Raw genomic sequence first — 17126 nt, forward strand, 5'->3', positions numbered from 1 at the left:
AACATTGAAAAAAACTTTAAAATAACTTTATTAGCACTTAAGCAATGAGTAGTACACACAATCTTCATTACGAATGAAGTGTAAATTTGAATCATGTTAAAAACAAATATAATTAATGTATTTAAAAAAATGTTTAAAAGAAAAGACAATCATGGATGTTAGAGTTTAGAATACATATATATGACTCTGTACACTGACCCAGAGGATATAAATTAGAACATGCAGCCATTTGAGTATATGGTTATGTAAACATATAGAAGTTCACTAATTTAGCCTTGTCTGTGAACTTATCCATCCAACATTTCACAGCATCCCTGTTCAGTCTAAGTACGGGAACAGAGTCATATAATCAGATGTTTATGATCCATATTATTGTAGAATCATTAGATGTGTGGACCGAAAACTTATTTTGGCATATAATAATCCATGTTTTTTGATCAATATTTTTTATTTTTTTACATCTAAACTTATTGTGAATATTATACCCAAGTTAATGACAAAAGTTAGTATTATTAATTATACAAGTTACATACTTCAAACCAATTATCAATTGCACAGAATAAAATTGTTGTCATAACCCCACTACCAATAAACCCCAGCGATGGCCATACACCAGGGGATATAACATAGAGGGGGTACAGAGCTCCAGACAGCTCCAAGGGGTCTAATGCAGTCCTTACAAATAAGAAATAACAGTCCCAACGTGTTTCGTATAATAAGACTTCTTCCAGGGGTTTTCTCTCAGAACCTCTGGCTATCGTTTTGAGAGAATCAATTAAAGGATTACAAATTGGGAACCAAATAAGAAAATTAGCTTTATACAGTATGCAGATGATTTGATTTTGTTTTGTCCAGATCCGGCTAATCAGTTACCGCTAATCATGCAAATTATTGACAACTACCAAACTTTTTCAGGCTATAAAATTAATTTTACAAAATTCTCTGGCTGGGGAAGGGAACTCTAGATTTCATAGACCCACCAACACCATTAAAGTCGCTAAGGATTCCATTAAGTATCTGGGTATTCAGTTTCCCCTGAACCTACAGAATCTATATGAGCTGAATTATATTCCCATCATAAACACAATTGACAGAGATTTGCCAGGATGGATGAATTTAACATTAACTATGTCAGGTAGGATTGCTTAATTAAGACGGTTTCTTTCCCGAAAACTTTTGTATTTAATACAGACACTTCCCCTGCTTATAAGGAAAAAAGATATCACAAAGATACATAGAGTTTTTTCCAATTTTATTTGGAACAACAAAAAACACAGGATCAGTCTTCTAAGGCTACAGAGCGATAGAGAACAGGGGGGTCTGAACCTCCCCGGTGTTGGAGCGTTTAACCTGGTGGCGCTGACTAGGTACATTAGGGATTGGCTACTTGACAAGGCAAGTTTTGTGAATTTTGGAGTAGAGGGACAGCTGGCTCTCCCACACTCCCTGGGGTTCCTGCTCTCCCACACTCCCTGGGATGCCTGCCCCTTCCTACAGGATAAGGATAATGCAAATAACATTCTGAATGGCATTATGTTTGGAGATACTGTAAGAGCCTGGCGTAAAGTCAGAAAATATTTGAAACTACCACTGAGAGTATCCAGTTTGTTACCGATTGTAGGGAACTCAGACTTAATGGCAGCCCAAGAGACCGCAGTTTTCAGGACTAGGGCCAGTAGAGGACTTGTTAATGTCGCAGACTGTTTTAACACGGGACAATACATTTTCTCAACAACTCAGAGAAAGATACCAATTACTAAATAAATACTTCTTTGTCTACTTACAGTTGAGACATTATGTGACTTCCTTGATGAGGGAACATCCATCCCTATTAGAACACAATGCCTTGGAGTCCGGTCTTGAGATCTCCATTCAAATGGGGTTTACATCTAAACGTATCTATACCACCCTTATAGAGACCCGTACTGTGGGTCTCTGGAGTCTTTAATTGGTTAAGTGGCAGGTGGACTTCCCTGATCTGATAGATCAAGAGGTCCTGGTCAGAGGCTTCGGGAGTGTCCGTTCCATTACTCTGGATGCAAATTTAAAGGAACTGCAGATTAGGATATTGAATCAGGCATTACACACCCCAGCACAACTAAACAAATTTCAACCATTTCTCCAATTGGCAGTAAAAGATGTGGCAGTACCAGAGCCAATATCTCACATTGCCTGTGGTACTGCAGAAAAATAAAGACCTTCTGGAATAAAACCTTAAGGTTTCTAAATAAACTGTTAAAAACAAAGCTTCCCTATGACTTTAAACCAATGTTATTTGGATATATGGAAGACTGGAAGACCTTGACGGTCAGTTTGCCGCAGCTGGCGGAAATGATTCTCCTTTTGGCACGCAAGCCGATTCTGGTCAACTGGCTAAAACCATTCGCTACAACAATTGGACAATTAGAATCTTATCTGTTCACAGTTATAATGAGGGAAAAATTTGACTCATTTGGAGACAACATGAAAAGAATAGATAAATTCCTGAGTAAGTGGAAACCCTTTCTGGACACACTGCCTCCCAACACATTTAAAGAGGTTATGGGCCCCTTAAATATTCAGACTGGGTGTCCACTTGTAAGGAATCCGCTCCTCGGTTTAATGTTTGCCTTACCTTGCAGACACGTGCAGTCCCGGAACACTTCCCCTGATATTTACTGCAGCCTGGATTCACTCACCAAAGCAATACTGCCACACGCCCCTTCTGCCATTGGTCCTCTGACCTTTAAGTACTGCTTTCCCACAATGCTCCCTGCCGAGCATAGTCCTTCCTGGATGTCTCTGTGTTCTGCCATAAGCCTTGTCTTGTCTGTCTCCTTGGTTCCTGAGACCGGCTGCTAGTGTCACGCAGCGGTCTGTTCCTGTGCTGAAGCGGAGTACTCTCCTTGTTGTCTTCAGCTCCCTGGTTCCTGTGACCGGCTGCTAGTCTCATGCAGCGGTCAGTTCCTGTTTCCTGTGCTGAAGCGGAGTACTCTCCTTGTTACTTCAGCTCCTTGTTTCCTGTGACCGGCTGCTATATTCATGCAGCGGTCTGTTCCTGGTTTCCTGCACTGAAGCGGTGGTTTCTCTGTGTATCTTCAGCTTCCTGGTTCCTGGGGCCTACTCTTTCCCTAATTTAGAGAGGCCGTGTCCTGGTTCCTGCGCTGAAACGGAGGATTCCCCAGCCCGCTCAGGACTCTTGCGCTGAAGCACTGGTTTACCAGTGCAGCTAGGTGGGGTGCTACTCTGGTCTGTCTACCACTTCCTGAGACCAGTACCATGGGCCATGGTCGCCGCACGCGCAGAGGCCACTCCCGCGCTCCTAAGCTGAAGCGGGGCTCTCCTGACTACCTGTTGCCGAACTCCTGCTTGAACAACGTTTACCCTGATGTCTCCAGTCCTGACCCTGGCGTGTCCACCGGCGATGCTGTCTTCTCCTATCCTGATCCTGCTACGTACGACTATTAACTGCGCAATCCGGATCAGCCTGCACGGTCTAAGGTCGGTGCTCTTACAACCCCACCTCAGCCACGCGGTCCGACCCAGGTTTGTGGCGAGCACAGTCGTGACACCACTGCACTGCTACACAGGTCTTGGGATAGACTAAAAGAACTATAGGGTGCTGGGTGCGGAGGAGTTGGCAGGCGATGATGTGAGGACCTGCAGAGCGCTTTCTTTCCTTTCTTCTTTCTTTCTTTCTTTCTCTCTAACCCCTTTTCTACCCCCCCCCTCCCCTTCCCCATCATCATTATTTTTATCATTTAAAGTTCAAAAGTTTGCAAGAAAAGATAAAATGCTGTGAGCTTATGGTTACCTGAATGTTCATTATGTTTTTCTCATTTTATTATATGTTGTAATCGTGCTTGCAGATAATAAAGATATGTTAAAAAAAAGCTCCCCCAGCACCTCTAACATCTCCCCCAGCCCCCTCACATTTCCCCAAGCCCGCCTCAAATCTCCCCCAGCCCCTCTCACATCTCACCCAGCCCCTCTCACATCTCCCGCAGCCCCCACATCTCCCCCAGCCCCCCTCACATCTCCCCCAGCCCCTCTCACATCTCCCCAGCCCCTCTCACATCTCCCCAGCCCCCTTTCACATCTCCCCAGCCCCCTTTCACATCTCCCCAGCCCCTCTCACATCTCCCTATCTCCATGCCTACCTGGCTGGACAGAGGCGCGGGGGAGAGGGTGGTATGCAGCGGCAGAAGAATCACTTGAGGCAGAGCAGGAGCAGCACAGTGTGAGGAGTGCTCTAGCTCAGCAGTGCGCAAACTGGGGGGCATGATATTGTTTTGGGGGGGCGCGGGTGGTTGCAGAGGCCTCGGGCTCTAACCAAAGGCGTTTCAATTAAATGCAAGGGTATCGCGCAAGACCTCTGCAACCTGTACTTACCGGGATTCAGCCAGCTTCTGCTCACGTCGCCATGACAACACAGCATCAAATGACGTGCCACGTCATCATGATAACGGACGTCAAATGTCAAATTTGACGCCGAGTCACTCGGGAGGGGGGCGCGAGCACAGGGACCGAGACACAGGGGGGCGCAGCCCAAAAACTTTGCTCACCCCTGCGATAGCTGCAGACACTGGAAGTTCTGGGTCAGACTGCTAGATGGCGAACCTCCCCTGCAGTCCTGCTCTGACACAAGTGATTCTACTATGGGCTAATGCACTTGGGATATTCCAGGAACAGGTTCGCATGAACCGGTACGAACCAGCTGATTCCCACCACTGACTTTTACCCATTCCTGTTGTTGGTACAGGGGGTGGGTGAAGGTGGTAGTTAACCCAGGGAGGTGTTTAAGCTTTGCGGGAGGGTAGCGCCAGGTCCATTTTAAGACCTTCGTAGGCCCTAGGCACTTTTATTTCTAGAGGCCTGTGTGTCCGATATTTTTAATCCTTTTTATGCTAATTTCATCGTTTGCTTGTTTCTTTCGATACTAGCGATATTTGGCATCGATACTTTTTGTTTCGATATTTAAAGGAATCGATACTTTGAAGGCATTTTAAATTAAAATTTGCTGTTTTCAAGTGAAAATATTGTAGACCCTAAAAGGTTTGTTGGCCCTAGGCAGTGTGCCTAGTCGGCCCAAGGTATAAAGCGGCCCTGGGTAGCGCGAGGGGTTAATCCCTTCATTACCTTAGCGATTGTAACCACTAAGGTAATGAAGGGGTTAACTTCTACTGCCACCCTCCCGCAAGGCCTAAACACCCACCGTGGGGCAAACACAAGCTTCACCCACCATACCAAGGTTAGCTTCCAAGGTAATGAAACTGGCTGCAATTTTTTTTATTGCACAGGATTGATACCGGATGCCGGCGGGGACCCCCGGAGACCCGTGGGGACACCCAGACTCACGGAATCCCCCGGAGACCCATGGGGCTTTCCCGTTGGACATCGGGATCAATCATGTGCAGTAAAAATATAAGAAAATGCTTTTATGCATCTTGTAATATCTTTAGCACCAGCAAATCGCTGGCGCCCAAATATTGCAAGATATTAAAGTTTGATATGCTTATCACTGTTTAGTGAATAGCAGTTACTGGCAAAAAAAAGCGATTTGGGACTTTTTTTGGCTTGTCGTACGACTTTTTTCCCCAGAGTGTTAAAGGTCGTTAAAAAGCCTTTATAGTGCGATAATGTACTGTTATCACTTAGTGAATAGCAAAGTAGGCAATATCGCACTATATTGGCATTTAACGTGCTTTAAGACACTTACTGAAGTTTAGTGAATAGGCACCTTGGTGTAATCTGCTTCCTTCAAAAATGCAATCCCTCTTTAAGTAACGATTTTACTTACTCTATTTGTATCTTTTGAGAAATGAATGTGTTGCTTTTCTCTAGAGACACTGGAATGGAGCATACAGTATCACCCACTGTACAGTAGGTTTACCTGTTTGACTAATGATTACACCATTATTACCTGTAGTTTACTTGATATTGCCGCAGATTTGTTCCAAAATGGTCTTGGATCACAGACTTGTTTGAAAATGTATCTGTCTGCTAAGAAGTTATAACTCTGCTGTATTTTTTCCAACCTCGATAGCAAGCTCCAAGGAGAAAATAATAATGTAATTGGATCCAATTATGATTTATCCATAAACATTTTATTCTATGAGTAATGGAGTCATATAAAATGTAATAGCGATTTTACCATTGCTATAGCGCTCTGCTGTAATAATCTGCCTATGTCAGGGAAAGTCGCCTGGTGATGATTATTGACACTGTGCAATTACCCTTGAAACAAAGTATTCACTATATCAGCACCCAGCCTGTCCAAGTTATGTAAACAACATTGTGTGCAAATGTTTTGCTGTCTCATCATGACTTGCACTTCTTGCTCTGCACACTTTCCTGTTCTATATAGACATATACACCAGCTCAGGCCATCCTAAAAATGTGATCCATTGTGATACACTGGGATTACAGATAGAAAACATTGACTACCAGTAGATAAAAATCTTATGTCATACTGCACCGACACACTTTATTCGAGCAAATACCCAGTATGTACCTGGCAGATACCTGGAATGCGCCGCTCCTCACCTCTGGCAAGCCCCGTTGCGTTTGCCTTCCCAGCCTGGGTTCATGCCTGGCTGACGGGCGGCTGATCTGTTAAATGATAATGATTAGGATTTAATAGGCTGCAATGCTTCGCGTGTCTACCAGATGGCATAAATTCATGAATTGTAATGCAGTATATATATATATACTGTGCAGTATTGCAGCCAGCGGGAATAAAATGCTTCAATCCCTGCTTGGAAAATACCTCAATGCACTCGGGCAGAAAACAGTCACAAACCTCAATACACCCGGGTATACCCGAATTCGTGGGACTAGCCGAGCTCGAATAAAGTGTGTCGCCAGTGTATAGCAGAGGTGCTCAGAATTTAGGCAACTAGGGTCTTGTAACAAACCTGGGAACTCCTCCCTCAAGGAGGGTTCCCTCCTCACCTCTCTCCGGTCGGTATTCCGCCGGTTCCATGGGCGCATGGTCTCCTCCCCTCGCTATCACTCCAGTGGTAGGGTCGCGCGCGCACACGCATGTCCTCCGCTGCCCTCGCACAATGAGGCCCCGCTCGGGCTGCGCGTTCCCCTCACACTCAGCAGGGACATTCATCCACCTCACCTGCTGCCTTTCCTTTTGCCCTATTACTACCCTCGCTGGGGCCACTCCGGTTTTCATTGGCCCCTGGTTCCTTAAATGCCCCGCTCAGCCATTTCATCTTTGGCTGCGCATAGCTCTGTGTAACCTGTGTTACCCACATTCGTGCCCTTCCTCGTTCCTTGTGCTTTCACCTTTCTCTCGTATTCTCTTCTGTGTACTGACCCGGCTTGACTTAGAACCCGCTCTGGATATCAACCTCGGCTTGTCCCTGACCATCCGATCTTTCCATCCCTCCACCTTGGTTTACGGATTCCTATCACCCACCTGGCTCCAAACCCACGGCTCACTGCACCGACCACTCTCCTGGCTCCTCCCTTCGATCCGGCAAGTATCTGGACTAACGTTATCTTTTCTGATCAGACCCGGCTGCACAGACGATCCACCTTCCAGGCGTGCCTCTGAGGCTTCGGGTGTGGGTTCTATCCTTCCCACCTCTGTCCCGGGGTCCCTCCTTGTCTGTGGTGAGCGCAGCGCTACAGATCTACTTTTGCCAGCCTCAATCTACTGTGATATACCACCACTGAAATTGAACAAACAAATCACACAAGGGAGGGCACAGAGGAATCACTGGGAGGGCACTGGAGGTACATGGAGGGGGGGGGGCACGAGGAGAAATCATATGGGTGTGGCACATGGGGACACATGCAATGGAGGCACAGGGGAGAATAATTAGGGGCACATAAAGAATCATTGGGGAACAGGGGGGAATCACACATGTTGGGTACAGGGGAGAATCAGGTGGGGACAGGGAGAATCATTGGGGGCACGAGGTTAGCACAGCCGGGAGGTAAGGGAAAATTAGGGGTACACAGGGAATCACACAAGGAGGCACATGGAGAATGATTGGGGGGTACATGGGGAATCACACAGGGGGCACAGAGAGAAACATTAGGTGTCATGGAGGGAATCACACAAGGGGGTACAAAGGAGAATCAGGGGGAGCACAGGGAGGATCATTGGTGGCCAGGGGGTTATAACAAATGGGGGGCACAGGAGGGAACCAGGGGTATACAGGGGGAGTCACAGTTGGGAAACACAGGGCCAACAGCATATCAGAGGACACAATTACAGCCTTAATTATTTTAAACTACAGGGGTGTGTCCATGAGTCGGTGGTTTGTTGGTGAGCTGATGAGAGAAACAGTGGGAAAAAGCAGGCACCAGTAACTCAGGAAACAAAAAAAAAATGAAGGATGTCCAAGGGAGCGTGTGCCCATTAAAAATGAATTTAATGGAAACTACAAAAAAACAGCAGCATTACGGGGTACACAGCCCCCCACCAATGCGTTTTGAGCACAAGCTCTTTTTCAAGGTGACAATACAGGGTACTCACCAAGCTTTTTATATACCCAAAGAGCGCTTGGTGAGTACCCTGTATAGTCACCTTGAAAAAGAGCTTGCGCTTGAAACGCATTGGTGGGGGGCTGTGTACCCCGTAATGCTGCTGTTTTTTTGTAGTTTCCATTAAATTCATTTTTAATGGGCACACGCTCCCTTGGACATCCTTCATTTTTTTTTGTTTCCTGAGTTACTGGTGCCTGCTTTTTCCTACTGTTTCTCTCATCAGCACCCCAGAAAAAACAGAAGCACACCCCCTGCAGTGGATGAAGACTGGACAGTCTTAAGGACATCTACAACTCAGAGTGAGTCATTTAAATCACCTGCATATTCTCCATTCCGATAATATATGTTGGGTCACTTTATTGTGAGGTCTCTTACTACATTGCTCGTGGGGACCCTAGTCCACTAGTCGGATTATAATGGAGTAGTGATTGTTCTACATATTATGGGTCAATATCCCTTACTTATTCATCAGGGGGTTTGTACTGCAGGACTCTTCAATCAAATATTTGAACTTTATTGTGGTTTCTTTCAAGTACCATATTGAGGCTTTCTTTTCTGAGCACCACACATTTGCTTTTCTTTTGTTGGTGAGCTGAGCAGGGGAGTTTCAAAGCCAATGGAGACTAATATCTGGGCATAGGAGTGGACACCGTTAGAAGGCTCCTGCGAGCGGGCTTAACCAGTCACTTATTTTGGCCCGGCAAGCCTCCCAATACTTCCTGCTGCAGCAGATTGTGGGAGCAGGCGTGGGAGGGCAGAAGGAAAAAATTGTGTGACGTGCGCAACCAATAAACCATCCAAAGTAATTATTACTTATTAAACCACGGTGACATTATTCACCATAATGTGAAAATCATACACAACCTTGTGTAGTGTAAAGGGCAAATGCTGGCGTCTGCTGCTGTCAATATCAGGGTGGCTCAGTACCCCTATAGTACAGAAAAAACAAGAAGAGAAACAGCACACAACGCAATAGTGAAGTATGTAAAAAAAGTGTCAATACATTTATAGATATATTTATATATAAATCTGCGTACATCAAAGTAATAAAAACAAGCCTTCCGTGTAACAAGACACGGGTTACCAATCACTGGGACAGAATTTGATGGGATCGCTCACTCCACACACCCAAGGTCGCAGTCTCCAGCTTCTGGAACCATGGGATGCACTTCAGGTAGGTGGGTAACCTCTCGGTCTCCGTAAAAGTAATTCCCTTTGAACTCAGTCCCTCTTTGTAGAGGTATCGATCTCTTTCAGTGTGGGTACACAGTTCATAGACAAAAAGGCACGGATCCCCCATCCATCTCCTGTTCAGCAGCCATGCCAATAGAAACAGCAGCCTCAGAGCTGGCCTAAGGAGATGACTTCACAGGGATCAACGTGCTTGGCAACGGTATACATCAACCACCAGCTGAGGACTCTCGGCACAGTGCGCATGGGCAGCAGGTCACTGATCTTCCCGCCGACACGCCGAATGACGATCAAATTGCCATGAGCGGAAACGAAATAGTATCTTCAAATACGCCAAACGTATCCCGCCTCAGTGGTGCCCAGATAGTCAGGATTTAAGCCTTAGGCTAAGGCCCCGCTGCCTCAGACCACGCACCTGTGGAGAGGCAATTGACTGCTACCTGCGGTCTGTAGGTAGCGGGAGCTGGAGCGGGGGGCGTGGTTTGAGCAGGGGGGGCGGAGTTGTTTGAGCGGAGGGCTCTCGTTCCCCCCCCCCCCCCCGTCGGTCCCTCTCTGACTCCCGGAGCCCCTCGCACTCTGAACAAAGCAAGCCATGAGTCCCAGGGGCGAATAGCACACACAGGAAAGGACACACACACAATGTCACACGTGGGGGAGGATCAGCACACAGGGAAGCACACAGAGCCCCCCTCCTCCTTCCTCATCCTGGAGCAGGGGCAGCCTGCGAAACGGGCACCAGAGGAGGGGGGTGCGCTATGCATGGCTGCACAGACTTCCCTCCCTTAGCTCCAGACAGCTCCCCTCCTCATTGGCTCACTGCGAGGCCACGTGATGCGTCGCCGCTTGGGATCACGATTCTCGTGTATCCCCTGCTGGCTGAAGCGTCACAGTGCGCAACGAGCCTTGCAGCGATGAGGGACTGGGGCCAGCTCGGGAGGAACTCTGGTCTGGTAAGTGACGCGCACGCGGCTGCACGCACCGCCGGATGCAACGGGACCCAGGCCTTAGGGAATCACTTTACTACAGGATAATCCAACGCGTTTCATAGCGCTATGCCACTTCTTCAGGGAAGGCAGAAGAGGCAAGCGGTCATCCTCTTCAGCCTTTGTCGATCTATTGCTGGATAAAGGCCTCTCCAATGATCTTACACAAACATATTAGCATATATGCACACACACAAATATATGTTTATCAATTCTTGCTTGAGATATTGGAATTGTTTAAAATTGCTTGGTACATGATTATTTAACCTTTACAGCCTGCGGGCTGTTGTGTTGATGTGATCACTTCATCAGCGAACACATCACTGCCCCACTGTATGATAGAAACAGATGAGGGGCTCCACTTCAGCTTTGATTGTTTTTCCTTGTTGTTCATCCTTTTTATTTATCATGTTTTTGCTACATTCTAGTGTATATATCGACACCAATTAATGCCTTTAACTTTTAACTTTCTTTGCTTTCAACTGTGTGAGAAGTGTGTTAATGCAGTTAGTTTATGCATATGATACACATTGTGAGCAGGCGGGGTGGACGCTTTGTTATTAAGATGAATGCATTCATACACATATACTCACACGTGAACACATCCCAATATTATGTGTGTGTTTCTTATCATCTCCTGCTGACTCCCCCTCCCACTATTATAACATATTGTAGCTTGAAGTACATTGTTAAATAGACACTGGAGCCCTTGTTCTATAAGATTTGAAGAAATTTCCAAGTGCTGGAGAAGAGATCAGCAGAACTCCGAGGAATGGGACACAATTCTCTCCTAGCATTTGTTCCAATGACAAAATAGACTCAACTACTTGGAGACTGGGTAACTTTGTACCAATACCTGATTACGATTTTGCAATCTAGATTGGACTAAGGACTCAAATAACAATGACAGACAACATACCTCTGACACAGTAAAAGTGATAAGAGACCTTATTTATTATTACAGTAAGACTTTCCAATGCACTTGATATATTTGTGATTATTTTCCAAGTAACCATTTTTTTTTATTTTATTTATAAAATATGTTTTTTGGTTTTAACCAGTGGTTTAAGTTTTTACAAATTGTAGCTAAACTTCAACACAGTGTGGTTTTGCTCTCAATAGCAGGTTTATTTACAGGTAGAGAGAGAGAGAGCGCTTTAAAGGGTCAATCCTTCCTAGGACCAAAGTTAACTAATTCCAGTGACATATTTAAGGGGTCTCAGCTGGGTAATTGATACTTTTTCTTTACCCAAATCTGACGGCTATAAGTATTTTAAATGTATTTTTAAGTTAGACCTGGGAGATATTGATTTCCTATGGTTGCTTCCTTTTGTGTGATGTGTGATGTGTGTGTGTGTGTGTGTGTTCAGCAAGTGTGTGTACAGCCAAAGTCCCACCTCCCCTTATCTTTATCGGTTCTCTGATGACAGGTTGGGATAAGGTTAAAGAATACAAAGAAAACACCTAGAGGCTTCTAAGAAATTCAACTGGCTGACTATGTGGGATTGCACCTTTAAAATAAATACCTTAGAACTGTAAGTTAGTTTGTAAATAAACAGTAGTGTTACTCTTGGGCTGTAAATTAAAAAGGTAGTGGTATTGTGGGGTTGTTCATAGAAAAAGTAGAAGTAATTAAAGTACTTTAGCAGTACCCTGGTTTAAAATTAAAAAGCAGTGGTGCTCTCTACCCCATATTTGAACAACTTTTTTTGACATGTTGGCCGGATATAAAACAGCAAAGGCAAAGCTTCATTGGCGAGGAACCACATAGAGCTGATACGTCCTGGGCACAGCACCATTTGTTTTAGGCTGTGGGGTGATTTCAAGGTCACTGGAATCCACATCAGATTTCAAGTTGAACTTCTGCAGTTTAGTGGTTAGGACGAGAAAAAGTTCCATTCGGGCCAGACCCTCTCCAAGGCAGCTCCTCTTTCCTGCGGGACACAATATATTAGCTCTCCTGGTTTCTGTTTCTCAATTCAGAAGACAAAGTTTATACTCAGATCAGCAAGCCAGGTTTGCCAAAATGGCCATAAGATGAACGATCTGAGGGTTGCCATACTCAAAGGTAATCTTAAAACACCGAAAGAGAGACGGTTGCATGAATATAAATTTATGCAACTGTTCGGGACACTTAACGGTGGCCTAAACAGAGATCGAAATTTTATGAGTCATTACTGACACAAGTGAACTCTCTTCCCATGAGCGCTAAAGACCATGTCTGTACGTACTGCACCGACACACTTTATTCGAGCAAATACCCGGTATGTACCTGGCAGATACCTGGAATGCGCCACTCCTCACCTCTGACAAGCCCCGTTGCATTTGCCTTCCCAGCCTGGGTTCATGCCTGGCTGATGGGCGGCTGATCTGTTAAATGATAATGATTAGGATTTAATAGGCTGCAATGCTTCGCGTGTCTACCAGATGGCATAAATTCATGAATTGTAATGCAGTATATATATATATACTGTGCAGTATTGCAGCCAGCGGGAATAAAATGCTTCAATCCCTGCTTGGAAAATAACTCAATGCACTCGGGCAGAAAACAGTCACAAACCTCAATACACCCGGGTATACCTGAATTCGTGGGACTAGCCAAGCTCGAATAAAGTGTGTCGCCAGTGTACTGTGCTATATGTATACACACACAGCTGTCTCTTACACATACCAATACTCCTTGTTTTCTATCCCTTATACACCAATAGGGACCACATAGTATCCACACACACTTTTAGTTATGCTACTATCTCTCACATCTCCACACCTACCCACACCATTTATATTAACTTCCACTCCACACACCCCTTTTGTAAAGCACTGTATACACTGTGGGCTCTCCATTCATTTATATTCACACAGATACACACACACACACACACTATTACATCACTTACTTTCAGGAACCATTTAACACCTCTAGCCATAAATCTCATCCACACCAGGGGAAGGACAAGCACAGATAACATTCCAAGAGACACTGTTTTTAAGTATTCCCTTTGCTTGCTTCATTCAGTGTAACATCTCCGGAAGAAGAGATCAGTGTATCTCGAAAGCTCGCACAAATAAAAGCATTTCGTTAGCCACAGAACGGTATCGTCTATTTATTTTTTGATTATATATATATATATATATATATATATATATATATATATATATATATATATATATATATATATATATATATACTGTATATATATATATATATATATATATATATATATATATATATATACAGTGTTCGACAAATCTGGTCGACAGGATACTAACGGCTGGCGACTTGCCAAGCAGCCACATGGTTTTTAATTAATTCCCCTGCTCGCACAAAAAAAAAAAAAAAACCCTTCCTGATTGGATGACTCAACTTGCTAGCCAGCTGCCAGGATTTTTTGGGCAGGCAGCAGGCTCTATGTGAGCCTGTGCGGTGACAGTGGCCCCTCCCTTTGGATCCTGCAAGAAGGAGCAAGAAGGTAAGTCCCATGCCTCCATACCCTTCCCTGCCTATCCTTCCATGTCTCCATTCATTCCCTGCCTCCCTGCCATGCCTCAAGTTCCTGCCTCTCCTACCTTCCATGCCTCCCTGCCATGCGGTGACCCCCCTACCTTGCGGAGACACCCCCTGCCATGAGTGTGTGAGTGTGAGTGACAGTGTGACAGTGACAGTGTGTGACAGTGAGAGAGACAGTGTGTGAGAGACAGTGTGTGAGAGACAGTGTGTGTGTGACAGTGTATGAGAGACAGTGTGTGTGTGAGACAGTGTGTGTGTGTGAATACAGGTATCCACCCACAGTCAGTCACCTACCCACCAGGTCAACCCGTGTCAGTAAGTCACCCACCAAAGTGTCAGTCAGTCAGTCATCCACCAGTGTCAGTCAGTCACCCCCCGTCACCAATGCAACACCTCACCCACACTCTCTGTCGTTGTCTGTGTCGCCCTCTCTCTCTCTGTTGCCTTGAGTCGCCCTCTCTCTCTCTGTCGCTTTCTGTGTTGCCCTCTCTCTCTGTCGCTCTCTGTGTCGCCCTCACTCTCTCTCTTTGTTGCTCTATGTGTCGCCCTCTGTGTCGCCCTCTCTCTCTGTCGCTCTCTGTGTCACCCTCTCTGTCGCTCTCTGTGTTGTCCTCTGTCACCCTCTCTCTCTCTGTCGCTCTCTGTGTCGCCCTCTCTCTCTGTCGCTCTCTGTGTCGCCCTCACTCTCTCTCTTTGTTGCTCTATGTGTCGCCTTCTCTCTCTGTGTCACCCGCTCTCTCTCTGTGTCACCCTCTTTCTCTCTGTGTCGCCCTGTGTGTCGCCCTCTCTCTCTGTGTTGCCCTCTCTCTCTCTGTGTCGCCCTCTCTCTCTCTGTGTCGCCCTCTCTCTCTGTGTCGCCCTCTCTCTCTCTCTGTCGCCCTCTCTCTCTCTGTGTCGCCCTCTCTATCTCTGTGTTGCCTCTCTCTCTCTTTGTTACCCTCTCTCTCTGTGTCACCCTCTCTCTCTGTGTCACCCTCTCTCTCTGTGTCTCCTCTCTCTCTGTGTCACCTCTCTCTCTGTGTCACCCTCTCTCTCTCTGTGTAACCCAATCTCTCTCTGTCACTCTCTCTCTCTGTCACCTCTCTCTCTCTCTCTCTCTCTTCTCTCTCTCTCTCTCTCTCTCTCTCTCTCTCTCTCTCTCACCCTCTCTCTCTCTCTCTCTCTGTCACCCTCTCCCTCTCTCTCTGTCACCCTCTGTCACCCTCTCTCTCTGTGTCACCCTCTCTCTCTCTGTGTCACCCTCTCTCCCTCTTTCACCCTCTCTCTCTCACTCATCCTCTCTCTCTTTTCGACCTCTCTCCCACCCTCTCTCCCTCCTCTCTCTCTCTCTGTCACTCTCTCTCTCTCTGTGTCACCCTCTCTCTCTCTCTGTCACCCTCTCTCTCTGTGTTGCCCTCTCTCTCTGTGTCACCCCCCCTCTCTCTCTCTGTGTCAACCTCTCTCTCTGTGTCACCTCTCTCTCTCTGTGTTACCCTCTCTCTCTCTGTGTCACCCTCTCTCTCTCTGTGTCACCCTCTCTCTTTGTGTGTCACCCTCTCTTTCTGTGTCACCCTCTCTCTCTCTCTCTGTGTCACCCTCTCTCTCTCTCTGTGTGACAGTGAGAGAGACAGTGTGTGAGAGACAGTGTGTGAGAGACAGTGTGTGTGACAGTGTATGAGAGACAGTGTGTGTGTGAGACAGTGTGTGTGTGTGTGTGAATACAGGTATCCACCACAGTCAGTCATCTACCCACCCAGTCAACCCGTGTCAGTAAGTCACCCACCAAAGTGTCAGTCAGTCAGTCATCCACCAGTGTCAGTCAGTCACCCCCGTCACCAATGCACCACCTCACCCACACTCTCTGTCGCTTTCTGTGTCGCCCTCTGTGTCGCCCTCTCTCTCTGTCGCTCTCTGTGTCGCCCTCTTCTGTCGCTCTCTGTGTTGTCCTCTGTCACCCTCTCTCTCTCTGTCGCTCTCTGTGTCGCCCTCTCTCTCTGTCGCTCTCTGTGTCGACCTCACTCTTGCTCTTTGTTGCTCTCTGTGTCACCCTCTGTGTCGCCTTCTCTCTCTCTGTGTCACCCGCTCTCTCTCTGTGTCACCCTCTCTCTCTCTGTGTCGCCCTCTGTGTCGCCCTCTCTCTCTCTGTGTCGCCCTCTCTCTCTGTGTTGCCCTCTCTCTCTGTGTCGCCCTCTCTCTCTCTGTGTCGCCCTCTCTCTCTCTTTGTCGCCCTTACTCTCTGCCGCCCCCTCTCTCTCTCTCTGTGTCACCCTCTCTCTCTCTCTGTGTCACCCTCTCTCTCTTTGTGTCACCCTCTCTCTCTCGGTGTCCCTCTCTCTCTCTCTGTAACCCTCTCTCCCTCTGTCCCCCTCTCTCTCTCTCTCTCTCTGTCAAACTCTCTCTCTCTCTCTCTGTAACCCTCTCTCACACTGTCCCCCTCTCTCCCTCTGTCACTCTCTCTCTCTCTCTGTCACAAACTCTCTCTCTCTCTCTGTGTCACCTCTCTCTCTCTTCCCTCTGTGTCACCCTCTCTCTCTCTGTCACCCTCTCTCTCTCTGTCACCCTCTCTCTCTCTGCCACTCTCTCTCTCTGTCACTCTCTCTCTCCCTCTGTCACCCTCTCTCTCTGTCACCCTCACCCTCTCTCTGTCACCCTCTCCCTCTCTCTGTGTCACCCTCTCTCTCTCTCTCTGTGTCACCATCTCTCTCTGTCTCTCTCTGTGTTGTCCTCTGTCACCCTCTCTCTCTCTCTGTCGCTCTCTGTGTCACCCTCTCTCTCTGTCGCTCTCTGTGTCGCCTCACTCTCTCTCTCTGTTGCTCTCTGTGTCGCCCTCTGTGTCGCTTTCTCTCTCTCTGTGTAACCCGTTCCTCTCTCTGTGTAGCCCTCTCTCTCTCTGTGTCGCCCTCTGTGTCACCCTCTGTGTCGCCCTCTCTCGTGTGTCGCCCTCTGTGTTGCCCTCTCTCTCTCTGTGTCACCCT

Source organism: Ascaphus truei, unplaced genomic scaffold (assembly GCF_040206685.1).
Source record: "Ascaphus truei isolate aAscTru1 unplaced genomic scaffold, aAscTru1.hap1 HAP1_SCAFFOLD_481, whole genome shotgun sequence".
Classification (NCBI taxonomy): domain Eukaryota; kingdom Metazoa; phylum Chordata; class Amphibia; order Anura; family Ascaphidae; genus Ascaphus; species Ascaphus truei.